This window comes from Equus przewalskii, chromosome 5, assembly GCF_037783145.1.
Source record: "Equus przewalskii isolate Varuska chromosome 5, EquPr2, whole genome shotgun sequence".
Taxonomy (NCBI): Eukaryota; Metazoa; Chordata; class Mammalia; order Perissodactyla; family Equidae; genus Equus; species Equus przewalskii.
In genome coordinates, this window is record NC_091835.1 from 73846677 (window position 1) to 73871103 (window position 24427).

Consider the following 24427-nt stretch of genomic DNA (forward strand, 5'->3'; position numbering starts at 1 on the left):
TTTTTTGAGGAAGATTTGCCCTGAGCTAATGTCTGCCACCAATCCTCCTCTTTTGCTGAGGAAGACTGGCCCTGAGCTAACATTCATGCCCATTTTCCTATGCTTTATAAGTGGGAACCAGCGCACCCATAGGCTGCGGAACGTGTGCACTTAACCACTGTGCCACCAGGCCGGCCCCGAGACTTCATTTAAACCCAAGTTTAAATGTTCTAGTTACTGCTCTAGATACACAAGTCATGCTTTTCCCAAAACCTTTGCATAGTTTAAGAGAAGACTTCTCCATTTCTATTTTCAACAAATATACCAGTACAATGAGGAGATAGCCCCCAAATTATATAATAAAAATTCATAAACAAAACGCAGAAATCTTTCATTATCTCCAGAGAAAGGGACTAGAAAATTATAGAAAAAAGATGGAGCATTTTAATTGCTTATACTCTCAAATTTATTCCATCTTCTCAGATAAGATTTATTCTATAAATATATCTGTAAAATAAAGAATATAGGTCAATATACTTATATATCTATATATTCTATTATTTATAGACATAAGAATAAAATATGTCAACAGTCTCTAGAAAAGTTTCTAGGAATTTCTCTGTGACAAACTCTCTTAGGAGGCAGCTGCATTCCTGTTCAATGTGGAAATGCTGTGAGTTAAAATCCAGTGGCATTTCTGGCCAGAGTTTCTCTGTAGCTTACATCATATGCCCCCTCCTGAATGCCCATATGCATATACACTTTTAGGACACTTGTGGCTAGATGAAGCCTGTAGGAGATGCTGCAACGCCCTGTCCATACCTCCTCGCTCATCCTGCTGTGATGTACACCAGCTGACTTTTTCGCTTACAAACACCGGAAGCCACATAGGACCAAGGGCTTGTTTTCTGGCCATAGAAGCTACTGTGCCCATCTATGAGGCAGGCCAGAAGCTCCTAAAATCAAAACTCCTCAAGAGCAGCACTCATCCAGTGACTGAGACGAATCGCTGTAAAAATATCCCTTCTCCCTTGACCCTCAAGTGGAAGAACTCTGAGGCATGCCCAGAGTTTCCACGATAGTATGGAAACATCTGGGTGACCGTGCTTGAGAATCTTGGAGCCCTAGACTCCCCCGCACTCTCTGACTTGAAGAGGTGGTCCACTCTTCCTTGCTAGACCATCGCAGCCTCTTCCTACTTGGAGAATATGTAAAGTCTTCGTTGAGGAAAATGCATTGGAAGATGATGTTTATTTTCCTTAAAATCTGCCCTCTCTTCAAATTATGGCTTCTATAGCAACACCTAGGATCAACTCTCAACATGGTCTTGCCAGGGAAGTACTTTCTCTTCTATAGAAGGAAAATAATTATTCAGCAAAATAGCTAATACATACTGCAGGAATCAAGATAACACATAAAAGTGAATCGTGAGGGTGCTCGACTGGAGCAAGGGTTAAATAAAATGCTGAATAAGTGAGAGATTATTGATATAGGGCCACTCTTAAGTGACTCAGGATTTAACAAAAATGCCTGAAGCCAGTCCTACTGTACTGCTAGTCTGACTCCCTGAAGGTTGGACACATTGGAGCTCACAGTAAGTGAGGTGGAGATACCAGAACAGCTTTACATTATAAATGGTGCAAAAGTCTCAAAGAGTTAGGAATGCTAGACTGGATTTACTAACTAAAACCAGAGAACATGCTAGCTATGAGAAGGCAAAGGAAATTCCTCTCACAAAACAAATAAGCAATGTTCTAGTGGAGGCAACACTGACATCACTGGGAGCTGAGTGGTGGCTGTTCTTTGTAGACTAAGGATTTTGGTGGGGTAGCGTATTATTTGTCAATGAAAAGATTCAGAATATCAGAGGCCAGGCAACAACACTTAATTGCCAAGGGCAAGATGGGCACCATTTTCCTAATTTTCATTTACCTGGGAATGGAAACCCAGGGTCACTGACCCACAGATGTCTGCGGCAACCTTTAATAGAGTAGGACTGAAATGGGCAGCAAAAGAGGGTATTATTTGCTCTATATAATCAAGAAGTTTCAAAAAGAAGGCCGAGGGAAGGCACTCCAATGGATACTCACAGTCCCTTATCCAATTTCCATACCTGAGCCAGTTTTCAACGGTCAAACCTATCATTGAAGGAAAAGCCATGTCTTCTTTCGGGAGGACCCTGCAATGCAACCGAAAATAGACAGTTTTTCAGTCAGTCCTTCCCCAAAGAGACATGATGTCACTTATCAGAGTAACTCTAGACCTGGGGAAAAGGGATACCCAATGTCGTTTGAGGTCTGTTGAAATTAATCTTTCAGTTTCTGTTGACACTGACTCTGACATCACAGGACACAAATGCTGATAGAGCTTGTGTGTTTGGAGGCCAGGGGATGGAATCCTGTCTAGGCATCTTGCAGTGGATCCATGGATCCACTGTTCCTCCTAGTAATCATTTCTCTGCACGCTGTGTCTAAAAGTCAGGAAGGACATGTTAGTAACTGCTATAATTCATCCCTTGATCTCGGCATATAAGCCTAACTAAAACAGGCAAAACTGACAATTGTTTACAAATTGTTTACCAATGTGGTCCATAACCTGCCAGTGGGAGAGTAAATCAGTACAACTACTTTGGTAAACTTCCCCTATACTAGGGTGTAATGTAGAGGTTAAATTTCATTTCTTTATTCCCGTAGGAATATCAAATTGACATGGCATTATTTATTGAATCTTTCCTTTCCCTTTGCAGCTGTAGATTTGCTGTAAATCAGGCGCTGTAGATCTGTTACTGGAATTCATATTTTATTTCACCGGTCAATTTTGTTCTATTTATTGTTTCTTGTACCAATACCATAACATCTTAAACACTGTAGCTTTATAACAAGTTTCGATATTTGTCGTAAGTCTTGCAAATTTGTTGTTCTTCAAGATTGCCTTAAATGTATTTTATCTTTTGCGTTTCAACCTAAATTTTAGAATCAGCTAGTGAAGCATTAAAATTAAAGTGCTATGGTTTTATTGCATTGTATTGATTCAATAGATTAATTTGGAGAGAATCGACATTGTTATAATACTGAACTTTCCAATACATGACCATGGCATAGCCCTCCGTCTATTTAAGTCATTTTTGCTTCTTGTAATAAAGATTTTTGGCTCCACGGAGGCTGTTTTGCACGTTTTAATAGATTTGTTCCTTGGTATTTCATTTATGTCACTGTAAATAGTATCCTTATTTTAATTTATTTTATTTTTATTTCTAATTCTTTGTTGCAAGTACAGATATACAATTTATATTTGTATCTGATCTCAGCAACTTTGCTAAAGTTAGTGTTTACTTAAATGTTGTCTCTAGATTCATTTGGATTTCCTATATACATAACCTGTCATCTATGACCAATGACACGAACTTTTCCTTTTTCAGTTCATTTACATTTCTTTCTTTATTTGGCTTCTTTTAACTAGCCAAAAATATGAATACAATGCTGAGTATAATTAATGAGAGTCAGTTTTTTTCCTGGTCTCAGAGGGATAGCTTTCAGTATTTTACCGCTAATTATGGTAATTGCTATAGGATTTACTTTTACTTTTTAGGTTTTCTGCACCAAATAAAGAAATTTCCTCTACTCTTCAGTTGTCAAGAATTTTGTGAGAAATGAGTATTCAATTTTATCAAATGCTAAGTTTCTAACCTACTGAGATTAACATAAGATTTTCATCTGTTTATCTAATGAATCGCATTAATTTTTTTTCTAATATCAACTCATCTCACATACCTGGAATTAATTCAAGTGCATCATGATGAAGCATCAACTTTACATATCACTGGATTTAATTTTCTGATACTTTTTAAACTTTGCCATATGTTAAAGAGAGATTAGCATATAATTTTATCTTATTTTCTTTAACTCAACAGGTACCAGTATCAATGTTATGCTGGTTCCATCAAAACAGAAAGGGAGTTTATCTTCTTTAACTATGCTCCAGAAATTTGTGTGTAAAGTTTGGTGTTTTTTATTCCCAAAATTTTTGAACGTTTTATCAGTGGAGTTACTTAGGCCTGGAAAAGATTTTGAATTACATATTCGATTTCTTTAATAGATGTTTAATATCTTCTTATGTCACTCTTGATACTTTGGGTCGTTCAACATACTTGTGCATTTCACCTAAATCGTCAAATACGTCTGCATAAATCTGTTCATAATATCCTATTATTGATTTTATTGTAGTATTTGTAGAGATGTTCACTGTTTTTTATAACTGATTTAATTGGAGTTTTTTGTTTATCTTATTTTCTTTCTTTTTCATTCTTGTTTTGCCAATGATTTATCAATTTTATTAATATTTTCAAATAATTTTAGTTCATATTGATCCTCTATACTGTCTATTTTTCAAGTTTTATCAATTTATACTTTGTTTAATTTTACATGCCTTTGAAAAACATTAAAAACCATTTGCCCATAATCCCTACAGAAACAGTTTTTTAAATTACACTGTTCAAAAGATGTAAAAATCACTTAGGCCCTGATTTATTAGATAAAAATTGTTTATTGCAGTGTTCAAAACTAATACTTTGACCTCTTTATTTTTTAACCTTTTATAGGGAAGTTCTTCATTTTTGAGGTGTGGTTTTGTGTTTGTAAAAATTTTAGATTCTGAATATTTTAGGGGAATAAATCTTCATTACATATATTTGTTCATGTAGACTCATTTCTCTTATTAATACACATACGTCTTGATACTTTCTTGTGTTGATTTATATCCATGCTCGTATTAATATTAATATAGGCACTTGTACTTCTCCGAGCATTTGCCTAGTAAAATTTAATGTTCAATTATTAATGCCATATATTTTCTGTATATACAAGTTTAATGCAATTTTTGTCAAAACCGCAGAAAGATTTTTTACATATGTGGATAAAATTAATCTAAAATTTGCAGGGAGAAAGAAAATAGCGTAAGAGGTTAAACAGCTCAGTAAAGAAGAAAAATTCCGAGGACTTAGTCTACAGGACTCCAAGACTTATTCTGACTTACTGTGTTCTAAACTCTGTGCTGTCCACAGAGTACTGATACATAGATCAATAGAACAGAAGAGGGAACTCAAAAGTGTATGCAAACAAATATGCTTAACTAATTCTTTATAAAGTGCAAAAGAAATTCAGCGAGAAGGCTAACCTTTCAACAAATGGTACCAGAGCAAGTGCACAACTATAGCCCAGAAAAAGAATCTCCGCCTAAACTTCATACCCTATATAAAAATCAACTGACGTTGCATCACTAATTCAAGCGTAAATCAGAAAACTATAAAAATTTTTATGAAGAAGTCATTGGGTCCTAGGGCAAAGTAAAGAGATCTTAGACCCCAAACCAAAAGCACAATACATAAAAGAAAAAATTGATAAATTAGAGTTCATCAAAATTACAATCTTTTGCTCTGTGAAATACACTATTAAGAGGATAAAAAGATAAGCCAAAGACTGGGAGAAAATGTGCAAATCATATATCAGATGAAAGACCACTATATAAAATACATAAAGAATCCTCAAAGTCAATTGTACGAACACAAACAATCCAATTAAAAAATGAGCAAAAGACATGAAGAGATATTCTACAAAAGAGGATATATAGATGGCAAATAAATGCATGAAAAGATATTCAACATCATTAGCTTTTAGAGAAATTCTAATTAAAACCACAGTGATTATGACACACCTATCAGAATGGCTAAAATAAAAAATAGTGATGATATCAAAGGCTAGCAAAGGTGTGAAGCAACTGGATCACTAACTCATTGTTGGTGAGAATGTAAACTGGTACAGCCGCTCTGGAAAAAATTGTGGCAGCTTCTTATAAACTACCATACATCCACTATACAACCCAACAATTGCACTCCTGGACATTGTATCCCATAGAAATGAAAATGTATGGTCACAGAAAAACCTGTGCACAAATATTCATGACATCTTTATTCATAATATGCAAAAATTGACACAACCCAGAAGTCTTTCAATAGGTTCATGATTAAACTAGCTGTTATAAATGCACAACATGCAATACTACTCAGCAATTAAAATTGCTGATACGTGTGAAAATTTGGCTCACTCTCCGAAGAATTATACTGAGTTAAAAAAAGTCATTATTGAAGGGTTACAAACTGCATAATACCATCTTTATAACTCTACTCAAATGACAAATTTGTAGAAATGGAGATTAGTGGTTGACAGGGGCTAAGGAAAGCGTGGGAGCAGGAGAGAAGTGGGTGGGGCTATATAAGGACAACATGAGGGATCCTCGTGATGACGGAAATGGTCTGTATCTTGTATGTATAAATGTAAATATACTGGCTCTGATGTACTATAGTTTTGCAAGATGTTATCACTGGGAGAAACTAGGTGAGGGGTACATGTATCTCTCTTTTATTTCTTACAACTGCATGTGAACCTACAATTGTCTCAAATAAAAAGTTTAATTAAAACATAAATAAAAATAATTTTGGGGTGAGGGGCTGTGTATGCCTGGTCTGAAGGGCACATTGAGGAAAAAAATTAATTAAAAGCATGAGTGGCAAATCAGAATAGCTTTCTATGAGTTGTAAAGAAGTGCTTTAAAGCATTCCAGCTTCAGCACCAATTAAACTTGCAAGCCAGCCAAGTATCTTATGCTAAGATGAGGAAAGCCTTTGCAAAGAATGGGACTCTGAGATAGAGTAATGAGACATTTGGACAGACATAGATGAAGCTGGAAACTTAAGCACTGCATGCAGGATATTTCTTCCAAGAGGGAAATATTTCAGCTATCGCCCACATCCAGAGACAGGCAGGAGTAGCAGTCAAGGTTAGGTTCAGCTGCATTTAGTGGAAAACACAAATAGTGGTCGTTTAAACACATTAAAATTTCATATTTCATCTCATGTAGAAGTCTGTAAGTAGACTAACAGTCATGTGGAGTCCAGATTCCTCTTCTTTTTCTTATCCACCATGCATAGCCTCTGTTTTCCAGTCCTAAGTTAGCCCCATGGTCCTAGGTGGTTGAAGGAGGTGCAGACGTCAGGTCCACCTTGCAGTAAACAAGAAGGAGAAATTAGAAAGGGAAAAAAAAATCATATTCCAACTTTTAGTTCTTTTTAAAAGCCTTTTCAGAAATCACGCTCAGTACCTCAGCTCTTATATCCTTGTTGGTGATGTTAGTGACACAGGCATGCTAGCTGTAAGGGAAGCTGGGTAGTATTTTAGCTGGGCACGTCTCACCCTGAATTAAATTGGAGTTCAGTTGCTAGGGATAAGGAAGGAAAATACTGGACAGGAAAAACCAGTCTCTGCCACAGCAGCCCATCAGGATATTCTTCAAAAGATTATTTGAAGTATAGAGTGACACCTTCCTTTTCCTCACCCATCCTTTCTGCTGTAGAAATTTTCCAGCCACCCTCTGCCAACAGTGGGATGACAGAGGTGTGACGTGACTTGGCTCATCACCATGAGAAGCCTCAGTGGAGGAGCACCAAGTGGACTGAGTAGAAGGACAGTGGAGAGAGTAGAGGGGCAGCAGAGACACCTACTTCGGTGGGGGCAGCAGGAACAGACTTCTGAACAGCTGCTCCATCATCTGACACCAGGATCCACATGAGCATCAGGAGGAAGAGCGTCCAGAAATAACAGCAGAAATAGTTAAAGAAAATTTTCACTAGGATTGGCTGAGCATTAGTAAGTCCTAGCACAACTTAAAACATTTCCAGGGACAGGCAATATTTTTTCCCAGTGCTTGAGAGGGAAGACTCTCCTTTGCTTCACGTTATGGAAGCTAGTTCCACAGCCTGCCCCACAAGGAAAAAGTGGGAGGGAAAAGGCTGAAAATTCAGGCCAAGTTGCACTGGGTGAATATCAAGTTGAAAATTTAAATGCTATGAATTCTCTTAAATATTGGGGAAAGGAGTAGTGTAATGATCACAGAGATGGAGGAGTCTTAGACATAGAGTTAATTCAAGATAATATTTACCCTCAGACCTAGATCAAGTTGTATTGTTTATTATGTGGACTCAATCTTCAAACTACTCTCACATCCCTTCCTTTGCCATATCCCGGACTTTAATTGAGGGGATTCTTGTTGGCTTTTACGTTTGGTGGAGGAAATGTTCTGAATGGCTCTGAAATCACATCACAACCTGACCACCTACCCAGCACGTAAAATATCTGCATGAAGGCAAAAAGTGTTACCTGGGTTCTCACTGTGTTTGGCGGAGAAATAGCTTTCCTTTTATGGCTACTCCTTATGCTCCCTCAATACTCCTGTCAGAGACATAAGAACACCAGAGATTCAGGACTCTTACATTATGGACTTGGACCCACAGTTACTCTATGGTTGTTCCTCAGCTGACGCTAACTAAATGCACTAACGTCTGCTGAAATGGTTTCACTCCCCATTGCTTGTCGAAGATCATCCATAAATTTTCAAACAACTACATGATTTCTTTTAGAAATTCCAGTTAATTGACTATGTGAAGGTTTCGCTTGATTGCTTTAAAATATTTCTTTCCTGCAGAAGTGTGGGATACTCTATACTCACCTTGTGCCCATTTCCCATAGTAAGTAAATCTACCAGGGTTTACAGGCTCCATTAGCGAGATGGAGGACTGACCCTGGTTTAATGTTTTAGGATGAGCTGGGGCACTCCCAAGAATGTGAGTGTCACATAAGTAACAATAAATCAAATAAATATTAACAACAGATTAAGTAATAAGATATTGAAATAGAATAATAGACTTGAGATATAGGAAAAGATGACATATACAGCCCATGTACCTCTCACTTCTCCAGTCTTGAGACATCTAACTGTTATCTTCCTCAACTATGGAAACTCGAGGCCATGTCTTTATTCCTAAATATCTTCAAAATTGACGCTGTTGTTTGCCTGATTTCTGTTTACTTCTTTTGTCTTTTGGAGACGGAACATTTTAAAGAGGGCAGGGACCTTAGTTATATCAGCAGATAATCTCCCATTCAGGACTGCTACTATGAGACTCTCAGAAGAAGACTAGAAAAAGGGAAAAAGAGTCTATTTTAAGCAATAATAGTTGAAAACCTTCTAAAATATGGGAAGAGAAATGGATATCCAGATTCATGATACCAAAAGGATGACAAATAGATTGAACCTGAAAGGGCTACACAAAGACACATTACAATTAAATTGTCAAATATCAAAGACAGGGAATTTTGTATCCCTGGCATTCAAGAGTCATTCAATATACAAAATCAATAAATGTGATACACCACATTAATAGAATGAAAGACAAAAATCATATGATCATTTCAATGCACGCAGAAGAATAAAATGATAAAATACAACCTCCTTTCATGACAAATCAGTCAACAAATTGAGTAGAGGGACTATACCTCAACATAATAAAGACCATATATGACAAGCACACAGCTAACATTGTACTCAATGGTGAAAGCTTTAAAGCTTTAACTCTAAGATCAGAGACAAGAAAAAGGTTCCCAATCTCATCACTCCTATTCAAAAAAGAATCTAAAGTCCTATCCAAAGCAATCGGGCAAGAAAAAAGAAATAAAAGGAATCCAACTAGAAAGGAAGAAGTAAAATTTTCTTGATTTCGAAGACTTGATCTTATATACAGAAAATCCTACAGACTTCACTAAAAAAAATTAGAAATAATTTAAAAATTCAGTAAAGTTCCAGGATAAAAATTCAGTTTGCTTTTATACACTAAAAATAAATTATCTGAAAAAGAAATTTAAAAAACTTTAAAATAGTTTAAAACAATAAAATATTTAGCTATAAATTTAACCAAAGAGGAAGAACATCTGTACACTGAAAATGGCATGACTTTGATGAAAAAAATTTAAGATGACCCAAATAAGTTGAAAAATATCCCATTTTCATGGATTGGAATAATTAATATTATTGAACGTCCATACTGACAAAGCGATCCCTATAGTCAATTCAATCCCAATCAAAATTCCAATGGTATTTTTCATAGAAACAGAAAAAACAATCCTAAAATTTGAATAAAACCACAAGACCCCCCAATACCCAAAGCAATCCTAGAAAGATGAACTAAGCTTGAGGCATCACACTTCCTGATTTCAAACTTTACTACAAAATTATAGTAATCAAAAGAGTATGGCACTGGTATAAAAATGGACACAAACACCAGTGGAACAAAATCAAAAGCCCAGAAATAAATTCTTGAATATACAGTCAACTAATATTTGACAAGGGGGCAAAATATACTCAATGAGAAAGGACAGTCTCTTCAATAAATGGTGCTGCGAAAACTAGATAACTACATGCAGAAGAATGAAATTGGGCCTTTCTCTTACACTTCCCACAAAAATTAACTGGAAATGGATTTAAGACTTAAACTTAAGACCTGAAATGTAAAACTCCTAGAATAAACATAAGGAAAAACCTCCTGGATATTAGACTTCGCAGAAATTTCTTGGATATGACACCAAAATCACAGGCACCAAAAGCAAAAATAAACAAGTGGGACTACATCAAAATAAAACCTGTGCAGAGCAAAATAATCAGTCAACAAAATGAAAAGGTAACCCACACAATGTGAGAAAATTTTTTGCAAATTATATATCTGATGAGAGATTAATATCCAAAATATGTGAAGAACTCATACAACACAGCAAAAAACAAACAACCCGATTAAAAAATGGGCCGAGGAACTGAATAGACAGTTTGCCAAGAAGACAGACAAAAGGCCAAGAGGTACATGAAAAGGTACTCAAAACCACTAATCATCAAGGAAATGTAAATCAAAACCACCATTAGGTATTATTTCGCACCTATTAGAATGATTATTATCAAAAAGACAAGAGATAAGTGTCGGTGAGATTATGAAGAAAGGGACCCCTTGTGCACTATTGGTAGGGATATAAATTGGTGCAGCCACTAGGGAAAACAGTATGGAATTTCCTCAAAAAATTAAAAAGAGATCTACTACATGATCCATTAAACCCACTTCTGGGTATATATCCAAAGGAAATGAAATCAGGAGCTTGAAGAAATGTCTGCATCCTCCTGTTTATTGCAGTATTATTTATAGTAGCCAAGATATGGAAACGATCTAAGTGTACATATATAGATGAATTAATAAAAGAGATGACACATAATGGAATATTGATCAGCGATGAGAAAAAAGGAACTTCTGCCATTTGAGACAACATGGGTGGATCTTGAGAGCATTATTCTAAGTGAGATGGAGAAAGACAACTACTTTATGATATCAGTTATATGTGGAATATAAGAAAGCCAATCTCATAGAGATAGAGTAGAATGGCGGTTAGCAGGGACTGATGATTGGGAGAAGTAAAGGGATGTTGGTCAAAGGGTAGAAACTTTCAGTTAAAAAACAGGTTCTGGGGATCTACTGTACAGCATGGTGATTATAGTTAATAAGACTGTATTATACACTAGAAAGTTGCTAAGAGAGTAGATCTTAAATGATCTCACCACAAAAGGAGAAATGGTAATTACGTGACATGATGGAGGTGTTAGCTAACACTATGGTGGTAATAATTTTGCAATATATGTGTATCAAATCAACATTGTACACCCTAAACTTACACAATTTTATATGCCAATTATATATATGTCAATGAATCTGGAAAAAATTCAAACAGCAAAGATCAAAGCAATTCACTACCACCTCCTGCTGTTTCCTCCTCTCCCCTTGGACATCAAAACTTTTTCAGAGAGGAAAATATTTAATTTAGATTTTCTAAAACCTGAAAAAATGCTAATATCTCAAAGACAACAGCAAAAAAGAAATTATGCTTTCATTTCTGTTCTATCGTTATGAAAGTTCATATTTTCCATTTACTGATCTCTGCTTTTATTTCAGAGATGCAATGCCTTCTTGTATCATTTGACCACAAATTACTCATTTCCTAATGTTTTTCTTATTCCTTACAATAATTTAATTTCATAACAGAATATTTTCTCTTACTTCTCAGATTTTTCCTTTCTTTTCAACTGTGACACAATTAAGATTGCCCTTTTTTTCATGCTTTCCTCACAATGGCTGGGTTATTCATTATTGAGGCTAAAGATGCCTTTTTTAAAACTTATTTTAGTCCTAGCTCAGTTAATGGGAGAACTTGAAGTTTGGATTTATGAAATCTTTTCTTTATCCTTGAAAGAATCCTACAGTCAAAAGTAATTCAGAGCTACAGGTAATCATGTAATAGAGTTTATTTCATAGTTTGTTATATTAGGAATTATCAGGAACAATGCCTATTGTTTGCCTGCAAGAATGCCATCCTTATGAAAGAGAGCTCTGCTATTTTCCTGGCAGAACTTTCTAAGCAAGAGTCAATAGCATCATGGGGCGCCTTCTCATTTGTGTCTTCTGATGGCCTCATTGTCCATGTAAATATCCAGTCTTTGCCATGCTGTGTTAAGGTGTGTAACTGGAGTTATACTGCATTTATTTTCTGCTTCACAGGTTTTCTATTTATTTCAAATGTGGTAAGTCAAGGGTTAGGACATCCTTTGTTTTAATATTTTTATTTTTTAAAATATTTGAGAGAAATACTTTAAAGTTACTTATGTCTGTCATCCTTGCTTAATTTCTTATGCCACTAAAAGTATCCCATATTTTATAGTTTTTGGCTACAACTCTCATATCATCATTTAGCTTCACATCTCATTTCATTCAGTGATATTTCTTTTGTGGCTTGAGATTCTGCTCTCCTCGTGTTGGACTTTATGTACTGAGGTAATGGATCCCCAAATCAACTAGCTTGGAGCATGCCACAACACAAGACAAAATGAGTAACTTTACAACCACCTCAGCAAGATTTTTGTGAATGAAAGATGTTAAATATGGTAAATCTAATGGAATTTTATACTTCTAACCTGAAATAGTAAAGGTAAATATTGAATAATAAAATGAATGTGATCAAGACCCCAGAATTTCTCTTGTTCACTGTTTTATAGATTTTTAATAACCTCAGTTTTCCTTAGGTATGTTCACCCTCCACATTCTAATGCAATATGCTATATGAGTTGGTTTTATTGTACATCATTACTTTCTTCTAATCATAATCCCAGGGGAAAATTTTTGTGTGTGTTCTTTTTTTCTTTTCCCTTCTCAATGGAATCCCTTGAGTATGTAATTAATTAAATGATAAAAGAATGCTCACATTTTTAGCTTATAAGATTATTAGTGAAATACTCCCTACTAGGAGGATCTGATAACACTTTCTCAGATATTCCTGGATTTTTTCTATTTTCATTTCCAAACGTAAAGAATATAAGAATATATTTCACTTGTTTTAATAATAGATATGATAGCATTTGCACATATTCACAGTAAATGCTAGAAAATTTATCTTAGATAAAACCAAATATAGTAGTTTCCACTACCTAAGCCCAGAACTTTGGGCTAAGTCAAAACTCACATACAAGAGTGAGGCGGGAGGTGGAAAATTTACAGAAAGACAGAATACACTCCATCTTTTTGCATAGAGTTACAGCTCAAAAGTCATTTTTCTTTCAAGTTTTGCTGAAATAATATTGTCTAGAGTTGAGTACATTCATAATCCTTTACTAGTTCCTTTCTTCTCCATTTTCACATCCTACAAGGAAATACTGAAAAATACAGGAACTGAGGTAAGTGTGTGAGAGTTTGGATCTTTTATTTTTGATAGTAAATTAAGGTAACTTTTATGGAAATCAAAGGCAGATATTTATAAGTAATTGTTTGATTTTTTCTTTTTGGTTAATCATTTTACATCATTTTTGGTATAGAAATATAAAATGTATAGGAGTTACCTATTCATAAAATGCACCTAAATCTATCCATTGCTTTTTAAAATTAAATATATAAATTTAATATAGCAATGGATAAGTTGAGAAAAGGAGACTAATGAAATGATCTCCGGAAAGAAAGAAATCTTCCCCTTCGGCCATCAGTTTGTGACAATTTAGTTACCAACTTCTTTTTGCCTGATTACATCTTCCTAGAGAGATATTTTTCTATTCCTTAATTTGAAAAATAGAAGTTAAGAAGACGCTGATTACAAGAGAATATATGTGAGAAATAATATGCTATTTTCATTTAGCAGCCACTAAACACAAAGTAGCTTTAGCCACAGAAGATATCATGAATTACTCTAAGTTCTTTCTTACTTGGTTCTGGAAATGGCTATGATATTCTGATATACTGTCTGGACTAGGTCAAGCTTTACTTTTTCAAATCAAACAAGGGGAAAACTACTAGGGAAGAATACATAATTGTTCTCTGCAGGCATAAATTTTGACATAGGAATTGAGAAAAAGAAATAAAACCTAAAATGTTATAAATTTTATGTATATGGTAGATTTTAAAAGACAGCTGAGCACTTGATTATATTAGGAAAGAGAGTCATCACCAATAGTCCAAAGTTTCACAAAGATAATTCTAAAGAAGTGAAAATGTAATTTTTGACTTATTCGTGTGTGTGATTTTTTTTCTCTTAGGGATCATTTTAATCCTGAATTCTATATGTAAATAGTTCAACTGGTCCACAACCTGGCTAAAAAAACATTCTGAAGAAGAAGAAAAACTCTTGATATCGGTCTTACAAGCAAAAAAGCTGATTTCTAAAATGTGTTTAGAGAGTTGAAAAATCGCTATTTAAAATGTGGTTGCAAGAGTTGGTACATTTTTGAATTTATAGAATGATTTCTCCCTTTTCTGTACATTTACTTATGTTCTAAAGTTTTTGTTATTCTTAAAGTCTCTCAATTATCATAATGACAATCTTTAAAAGTAAATTTTGGATAAATAGATAGCTTCCTTAATTTTGTAGAGAGGATTTTAGCTTTATGCACAAGATTGGGCAAATGATCTACAAAATCTCTAAAAGCTCTCAGATGCTGTGACTACATTCTATGATTTTTAGGTCTTATCTATAATTTTCTGACTTTTCACCCAATTGGCATGGAGTTTTGAATTATGTTCTTATTGTTGCCATTCATGAAGCAATGATATATATCACAGTGAGTCTTAAACATACTGTGTGTCATGTGCTCTTTCTTTAAGGAAAAAGGTATGCATGCCCTCCTCAGACACAATTTCCATAGAATTTAAGTGCATTCACTAAGATTCTGAAATTTTTCCATGTACTAAAGGCTAAGACCTTGTGATGGCTGTTACGTATGATAAGGTTAAAAAGAGCAAGGGGGTAATATTTAAAAGGCTTTAAGTTCAATTCCCAACTGAATTACTAACACAAGACTTCTCCATTTGGCTATGAACCTGTGCACTTTGTAGAAATACAAATGCTTAGATCTCATCCAAGGTGTTCAAATAGATTGTCTGGGTTGTGCCTTGGGCATTTATCTCTGTTAAAGACTCATCATCTTTCTGTGAGACAGCTAGGATGTAGATATATACCCCAGACAAACTCTTTAGTCTGAGACTCTACTTCCATACCTAAAAAGTGGGGATGGTAATACTCTACTCAAAGAGGGTGGTTGGCGATATTAATAAGAAAACTTACGTAAATCTCCAAACATAGCAACTGGCACAGTGTGGATGATCAATGAATGTTAGCTTCTCTCTCTCCTTCTTTATTCTTTCTCATTGATTCTAGTAGCTAATCCTAGCCATTCTTTTTTTTTTTTTTAAAACTCTTGTCCAGCTTTGTTGAAACCCAGAAGAGAGAAATGATGAACCATTCAATGCAGACAGGGTTCATTCTTTTGGGTCTTGCAGATGACCCTGAGTTGCAGGTTGTAATTTTCCTCTTTCTATTTTTTACTTACATGTTGAGTGTGTCAGGAAACTTAACCATCATCATTCTTACTCTGCTAGATTCCCACCTTAAGACACCAGTGTACTTCTTCCTACGAAATTTCTCCTTTCTAGAAATCTCATTCACATCCGTTTGTATTCCCAGTTTCCTGGGGAGCCTTGTGACAAAGGACAGAACTATTTCCTATAGGAGTTGTATGAGTCAGTTATTTTTTTTATCTTTTTGGGAGTAACTGAATTTTACCTTCTGGCTGTTCTGTCCTATGACCGTTGTGTGGCTATATGTAAACCTCTGCATTACCCCACCATCATGAGCAACAGAGTTTGCTACCAACGTGTACTCTAATCTTGGGTAACTGGGTTTCTGATTATCTTTCCTCCGATGATCTTGGGACTCAAATTGGAATTCTGTGCTTCCAATGTCATTGACCATTTTATTTGTGATTCTTCTCCCATCCTGCAGATCTCTTGTACAGACACACATTTCCTAGAGCTAATATCCTTTTTGTTGGCAGTGGTGTCACTAATGGTCACACTGATGTTAGCGATTCTCTCCTATGGCTACATTGTCAAGACGATTCTCAAATTCCCTTCTGCTCAGCAAAGGACCAAAGCCTTTTCTACCTGTTCTTCCCACGTGATTGTAGTTTCCATCTCTTATGGTAGCTGCATCTTCATGTATATAAAACCATCAGCGAATGATAGAGTGACTTTAAGCAAAGGAGTAGCCGTGCTCAATACCTCAGTTGCTCCGCTATTGAATCCTTTCATTTATACCCTAAGGAACCAGCAAGTGAAACAGGCCTTTAAGGACATGGTCCAGAAACATCCATTTGCTTCAAACAAATGAGAAAATTCTAAAAAATATGAACGTAAAATGCATACAAATGTCCCCTTTTCATCTTGGTTTACTTTGTCTTATTCTGTATGTATCATATTAGTTATTTTAGCCCATTTTGGGCCTCTTTCCATGCTATCGTTTCTGGCTAGAAATTCTCTTCTATAAACGTGTTCCTTTATCAGCTTTCGAAATGCAGAATTTCCAATGTTATATTTTCCACAGATCTTATTGTATGAAATAAATGTTTTCAGTGAGGCTCTGTACGAGTTTGCATATTAGGTGCTTTTCCAGAACTTGGCACATAAATGGGACGTTTATGGCTGGGATCATATGTTTTTGGACAAAAATGACTATTTGAAAGAAATCACAAAATCGATTACTTAGTCAAGAAAATAGTTCAATGATGACAGATAGAGCATTATGCTCTTGGGAATATGATATCTCATAAGTGTCATTTTTTCCCAGTGATTTTATTGAGATCATAATAGCTTATAACATTGTATAATTTTGGGTGTACATTATCATTTATCAGTTTCTGAATAGACTCTACTGTGCTCACCACCATTAGTCTAATTTTTGTTTGTCACTGTACATATGTGCCCTTTTACCCCTTTTGCCCACCCCCAACCCTCTCCCCCTTTGGTAATGTGTTTGTATCTTCCACATATGAGTGAAATAATGTGGTATTTGTCTTTCTCTGTCTGGCCTATTTCACTTAACATAATACCCTCAAGCTCCATCCATGTTGTTGCAAATGGCATGATTTTGTCATTTTTATGTCTGAGTAGCATGCCATTATATATAAATACCACATCTTCTTTATCCATTCATCTGTAGAAGGGCACTTGTGTTGTTTCTACATCTTGGCTATTGTGAATAACGCTGCAATGAACATTGCGGTGCATAAATCACTTTGATCATTGATTTCAAGTTCTTTCGATAAATATCCAGCAGTAGGATAGATAGACCATATGACATTTCTATTGTTAAGTTTTTGAGAAATCTCCATACTTTTTTCCATAGTGTCTGCACCAGTTTGCATTCCTACCAGCAGTGTATGTGAATCTCCTTTTCTCCACATCCTCTCCAACATTTGTTGTTTTTTTCTCTTGGTAATTATAGTCATTCTGACCTGTGTAAGGTGATATTTCATTGTGGTTTTGATTTGTATTTCCCTAATAATTAGTGATGTTGAGCATCATTTCATGTGTCTGTTGGCCATCTGTGTATCTTCTTTGGAAAAATATCTGTTCATATCCTCTGCCCATTTTTAGATCAGGTCTTTTTTTTGTTATTGTTGAGTTGTGTAAGCTCTTTATATATTTTGTGGATTGACCCCTTGTCGGGTAAATGCTTTGCAAATATTTTCTCCCAGTTGGTGGGTTGTCTTTTTGCATTGTTCATGTTTTCCTTTGCTTTGCAGAAGGTTTTTAGTCTGATGTATTAGCATTTATTAACTTTTTCTTTTGTTTCCCTTGCCTAGTTAGATGTGGTATTTGAAAAGATGCTGCTAAGATCAATGTCAAATAGCCTATATTTTATTTTAGGATTTTTATGGTTTCAGGTCTTACATTCAAGTCTTTAATCCATTTTGAGTTAATTTTTGTGCATGGTGCAAGATAATGGTCTACTTTCATTCTTTTGCATGTAGCTGTCTAGTTTTCCCAAAACCATTTATCGAAGACACATTCCTTTCTCCACTGTATGTTCTTGACTCCTTTGTCAAAAATTAACTGTCCAGAGATGTGTGGTTTTATTTCTGGGCTTTCAATTCTGTTCCCGTGATCAGTGTGTCTGTTTTTGTGCAAGTATCATGCTGTTTTCATTACTATAGCTTTGTAGTATATTTTGAAGTCAGGAATTGTGATGCCTCCAGATTGCTTTAGGAAGTATGGCTATTTTAACTATGTTTATCCTTCCGACCCGTGAGCATGGAATATCTTTCCATTTCTTTATGTCTTCTTCAATTTCTTTCAATAATGTCTTATACTTTTCAGTGTCTTTGACCTTTTTGGTAAAGTTTATTCCTAGATATTTTATTCTTTTTGCTGCTATTGTAAATGCGATTGCATTCTTGATTTCTCTTTCTGCTAGTTCGTTTTTAGTGTATAGAAATGCAACTGATTTTTTAAAATTGATTTTTGTACCCTGCAACCTTGCTGTAGTTGTTGATTATTTCTAATAGTTTTCTCATGGATTCTTTAGGGTATTCTATATATAAAATCATGTCATCTACAAACAGCAAGAATTTCACTTCTTCCTTTCCAATTTGGATTCCTTTCATTTATCTTCTTGCCTAATTGGTCTGGTCAAAACCTCTACTACTATGTTGAATAAGAGTGGTAAGAGTGGTCACCCTTCTCGTGTTCCTGTTCTCTGAGGGATGGCTTTCAGTTTTTCACCATTAAGTATGATGCTGGCTGTTGGTTTGTTACATATGGCCTTTATTATGTTGAGGTGCTTTCCTTCTATACCCATTTTATTGAGAGTTTTTTTAATCATAAATGGATGTTGGATCTTGTCAAATGCTTTCTCTGCATTATTTAGATGATCATGTGATTCTTATTTCCCATTTTGTTCTTGTGGTGTATCACATTAATTGATTTTCAGATGTTGAACCATCCCTGCATCCTTGGAATAAATCCCACTTGATCATGGTGTATGATCCTTTTAATGTATTGCTATATTCGATTTGCCAATATTTTGTGGAGGGTTCTTGCATCTATGTTTATCAGCAATATTGGCCTGTAATTTTCCTTCTTTGTCTTGTCCTTGTCTGATTTTGGTATCAGGTTAATGTTGACCTCATAGAATGAGTTAGGAAGCATTCCATCATCTTCTATATTTTGGAATAGTTTCAGAAGGATAGGTATTAAATCTTCTATGAACGTTTTTTAGAATTCTCCAGAGGAGCCATCTGGTCCTGGACTTTTGTTTTGTGGATGGTTTTTGATTACTGTTTCAATCTTTTTACTTGTAGTTGATCTATTCAGATTCTCTTTTTCTTCCTGATTCAGTTTTGGGAGGTTGTATGAGTCTAAGAATTTATCCATTTCTTCCAGGTTATTCAATCTGTGGGCATATAGTTTTTCATAATATTCTCTCATAATCCTTGTATTTCTGTAGTATCTGTTGTCATTTCTTCTTCTCTTTCAGTTCTAATTTTATTTATTTGAGCCTTCTCTTTTTTTTCTTGGTGAGTCTGGCTAAGGGTTTGTCAATTTTGTTTATCTTCTCAAAGAACCAGTTCTTAGTTTCATTAATGCCTCCTACTGTTTTTTCAGTGTCTATTTCATTTGTTTCTGCTATGATTTTTATTATTTCCCTCTTTCTGCTGACTTTGGGCTTTGTTTGTTCTTTTTCTAGTTCTGTTAGGAGTATTCTAACATTACTTATCTGGAATTTTTCTTGTTTGTTGAGGTGGGCCTTTATTACTATGAATTTCCATCTTATGACCACTTTTGCTGCATCCTATAATAATTGGTATGTTACATTTTCATTTTCATTTGTCTCTAGGTATTTTTAAATTTCCCCTTTGATTTCCTCATTGATCCAATGGTTGTTTAATAGCATGTTGTTTAGTCTCCATGTATTTCTGACATTCCCAATTTTTTTCTTGTACTTGATTTCCAGCTTCATAGCATTCTGGTCAGAAAAGATGGTTGGGATGATTTCAATCTTCTTAAATTTACTCAGGCTTGCCTTGTTTCCCAACACAGGGCCTATCTTTGAGAATGATTCCTGTGCACTCAAGAAAAATGTGTATTCAATCTTCTATATAGTCAAATGCACTCCAAACACAAAATGCCCAAAATGAGACTCTCTATTTTCCACACTCCTATACTCTTTCTCCTCCTGTGTTTTTTATATTCAAACTACTATGTTATATTTACTGAACATTTGCTATACACTAGATATGGAAATAAACACCTTACTTCGATTATCCATCTGGAGTAATCTTCCCTCAAGTGTTCCATGTTTCCCCATTCCACTTCTGTCCCCAGTCTCCAATTTTGCTGGGAATCCACATACTCAACCATTGGTTTTAAATTTTTAGTTCCCAAGAATTTGTGTGCGGGAAGTATGTTACTTCATCAAGGCCTTCAAATTCTGCTACTTTTAGATGATCTCTTATTGTAACTTAAAATAATCTTATCAATGATTACACACTATCCAAGATTAAAGCACTCTAAATATGATGTTTAATTAATACCCACATTAGGACTTCCATTGCTAAATTTTATCCAGTGAGGAGAGATTCATTTATTAGAGGCAAATAGGACACAAGTTTCAAAAAAGGAAATGTAACTGAAATGACAGAATTTATAACACTTACACTCTGGCAGTTGATCACTGCCTCTCTCTGCCAGTTGTTTAACTACAACTCTTCTTATAGCTACTACTTGAAAAGGGATACAATGTTGAGAACTAGCATAAGAATTTTTGGTCACTACTAATTGAATCTGGTGACTCCCACAGTAAGAGCAGCTCAGGAATGCAAAATTTCTTTGAGATTTTTATCTTCGGCCAGTTGCCTCAGCTTCTCCCCAATAGATGCCGTGCTATCACAAGCCTAGGTAGTCATTTTTTTTAACTTGACTTGTAATTATTGAAAAGAAAAGCAGGTTCACAGGAACTTTTGGCAGCTTGGAAGAGTTGATGGTACTATTTTGCTCAGAGAGAAGATTTTCCATTTTCAAGCTTTATAATTTTTTGATTTGCCAGATCTGCAACAAAATTAATAAACAAAAGAGTCCTTAGTGACCCAGGTTCAGAAATATCTAATGCATCTTCTGTGTAACCATCTTTGATCATCTGACCTTTCGGTAAAAAACCCCCCAAAAAACCCTAACATGATAGCAGTGGGGACATGGCCTTTAGAAACAGGGAAAGCAACAGAATCAGTTTCAAGAGACTGGTAGGACAGCAATGACTCTAATTAAAAGTGAAATCTAGTCCACCTTCTTTCAACAAATTCTTGTCATGTAAAGGAGTTAAAAGATGACAGATCTCCCTCTCTGCTTCTTCAGTTTGTTATAAAATGAATAAACTATATATTGAGACATTTGATTATATGCAACAACAGCAAATTGAAGTGAAATAAAAACAAAGAAAAAGACTTAAACTAGAGGTAGCAAGAGGAAATACTTTGGAGCATATCCTTCCATACTTTCCTCCTGCAAATACATCCCTGCATGTCACACGTAATAATTGCAGATGCACAGACATTAAATGAAAAATACTTCTCAATTGGGATGTACAGATTGTTACAGCTATTCTCCTCTCAGATACGTGAGAACCTACTTACATCTCAGTAGCTACTGACATGCTTCCTTTGAAGTCTTCTTTATTTCACTCCACTATTGATGTAGCTGTAAGAGTTTAAACCAAAATTTACCACTGTTGCAAACGTATGCTGTTTCCAAAGTTTCATCATTGTAAAATATCACTCTATGAATAATTAAGCTGCTTCCACTTCCCTTAAATCATCTTAGCATCTTTTATATTTTTTACAATTATAAAAACATATGAGAAGAATCCTTGTGAAAATATTTTTATACATTGTCAGAATAATTAACAGAAGTGAAATTTCTTCAGAATATTTATTTTCATATTGAGAACTATAATGTACTAGTGTTGTAATAAGTAATAATTAATATGTTCTTTCAAGTCAAGTGTACAAGAATGTCCCTGTGCATACACTCATGGCAAGAATGTGCATCTTCTTTTCTTTTAAACATTTATTACTTTCATCCATTAATGGACTAATTTGGGTCAAGCCTGCGTTGCAGATTTATTGAAGTAAAATTTACATACAGTGAATGGACTGTTTTTTTCATTTGAGTTAATGAATTTTTACAAATATATATACCTCTCAAATTATTACCACCACTGCAAATACATTGAACATTTCCGTCTTCCTACAAGCTCCTTTATGTCTCTTCCTAGTAAAACCCTCTGTTCCCAGGCAACCAGTGATTCGTTTTCTATCATTTTAGGTTAGATTTGATTTGTCTTTTTCTTGTGTTTCACATGAATGGACTCATACATGGCGTTCTTCCCTTATAAGTTTTTTAATATTTATCTTTACTATTGCATGTATCAGTAGTTCAATTGTATTACTAAGAAATATCCCATGATTTAGACATATCACAATTTGTTTCTTTATTCAACAATAGATGGTAATTTTGAATACATCTGGTTTGAATTATTGAGAACAAAATGGTTATGAACACTCATCTACAATATTGTGCATAGACACGTGTTTTCATCTCTCGCAGGTAAATCCTTGGTTCTCAATTGTTGGATCGAGGGAAAGTTTATGTTTGACAAACAGTGTCAAAATAGTTGTATAGTTTGCATTCTCGGAAATAGTGTGTGAAATTTCCAGCTGCACCAAGTCATTACTAGTACTTGGCATTCTCAGCCTATTGATTCTTAAAAATTAAAACAAAATGAGATAGAATTGATGTATATCATGATATTGGTTTGAGTTGTACAATGCAATAATTTGATATTTGTATACACTGCAAAATGATCACCGTCAAGTCTAGTTAGCATACGTCGCCACACAGATACAGTTTGCTTTCTTGTGATGAGAACTTTTAAGATCTGCTCTCTTAGCAACTTGCAAACATACAATGTAGTATTACTAACTACAGTCACCATGCTGTACATTTCTTCCCCATGACTTATTTATTTCATAACTGGAAGTTTGTACCTTTTGACCACCTTCACCTATTTTGCCCACCCCCACCCTGCCTCTTGCACCCACCAATCTGTTCTCTGTATCTATGAATTTGTTTGGTTTATTTTTAGATTCCATATACAAGTGAAATCACACAGTATTTGTCTTTCCCTGTTTGGCTTATTTCACTTAGCTTAATGCCCTCAAAATCCATCCATGTAGTCACAAATGGCAAGATTTCCTTCTTTTCATGGCTGAATAATATTCCATTATATCTATATCTATAGCTTTATTTCATGTTTTCTTTATGATTCATCTGTCGATGAGCACTTGGCTAATGTAAATAATGCAGCAGTGAATGTGTGGGTGCATATATCTTTTCGACTTCGTGCTTTCATTTCTTTCAAATAGATCCCTCAGAGTGGAGTTGCTGGATCATATGGTAGTTCTTCTTTTAATGTTTTGAGGAACATTCATACTGTTTTCCAGAGTGACTGCATCAATTTACATTGCCACCAACAGTGCACAAAGTTTGACTTTTCTCCACATCATTGCCAATATTTATTCTCTTGTCTTTTTGATAATAATCATTCTAACAGGTGCTATGTGATATCTCATTGTGGTTTTGCTTAGCGTTTTCCTGATGATTAGTGATGTCTAACACCTTTACCTGTGGACCACCTATACGTCTTCTTTGGAAAAACGTCTATTCACATCCTCTGCCCTTTTCAAATTGGATTGTTATCTTTTTTCGCTATTGAGTTGTATGAGTTATTTGCGTATTTTGGACATTAACCTCTTATCAGATATACAATTTACAATTATTTTCTCCCCTTCGGTAGATTGCCTTTTCATTTAGTTGATGGTTTCCTTTGCTGTGCAGAAGCTTTTTAGTTTGATGTAGTCCCATGGGTTTATTTTTGCTTTTGATGCCTTTGTTTTTTTGTCAAATTCAAAAAAATCATTGCCAAGACCAATGTCAGAGAGCTTACTCCCTATGTTTTCATCTAGGAGTTATGGTTTCAGATTTTACGTCCAAATCTGTAATCCACTTTGAATTGGTTTTTGTGTATACTGTAAGGTAGGGGTCCAGTTTCATCCTTTTGCCTGTGGCAATCTAGTTTTCTCAACACTGTTTATTGAAGAGAAT

General features: G+C 35.0%; 1 pseudogene; it reads left to right on the forward strand.

Moving 5' to 3' along the window:
* Window positions 1-15660: 15660 nt before the first annotated feature.
* Window positions 15661-16598, forward strand: LOC103541451 (olfactory receptor 6C6-like; annotated as a pseudogene).
* The last annotated feature ends 7829 nt before the right edge of the window (window positions 16599-24427 follow it).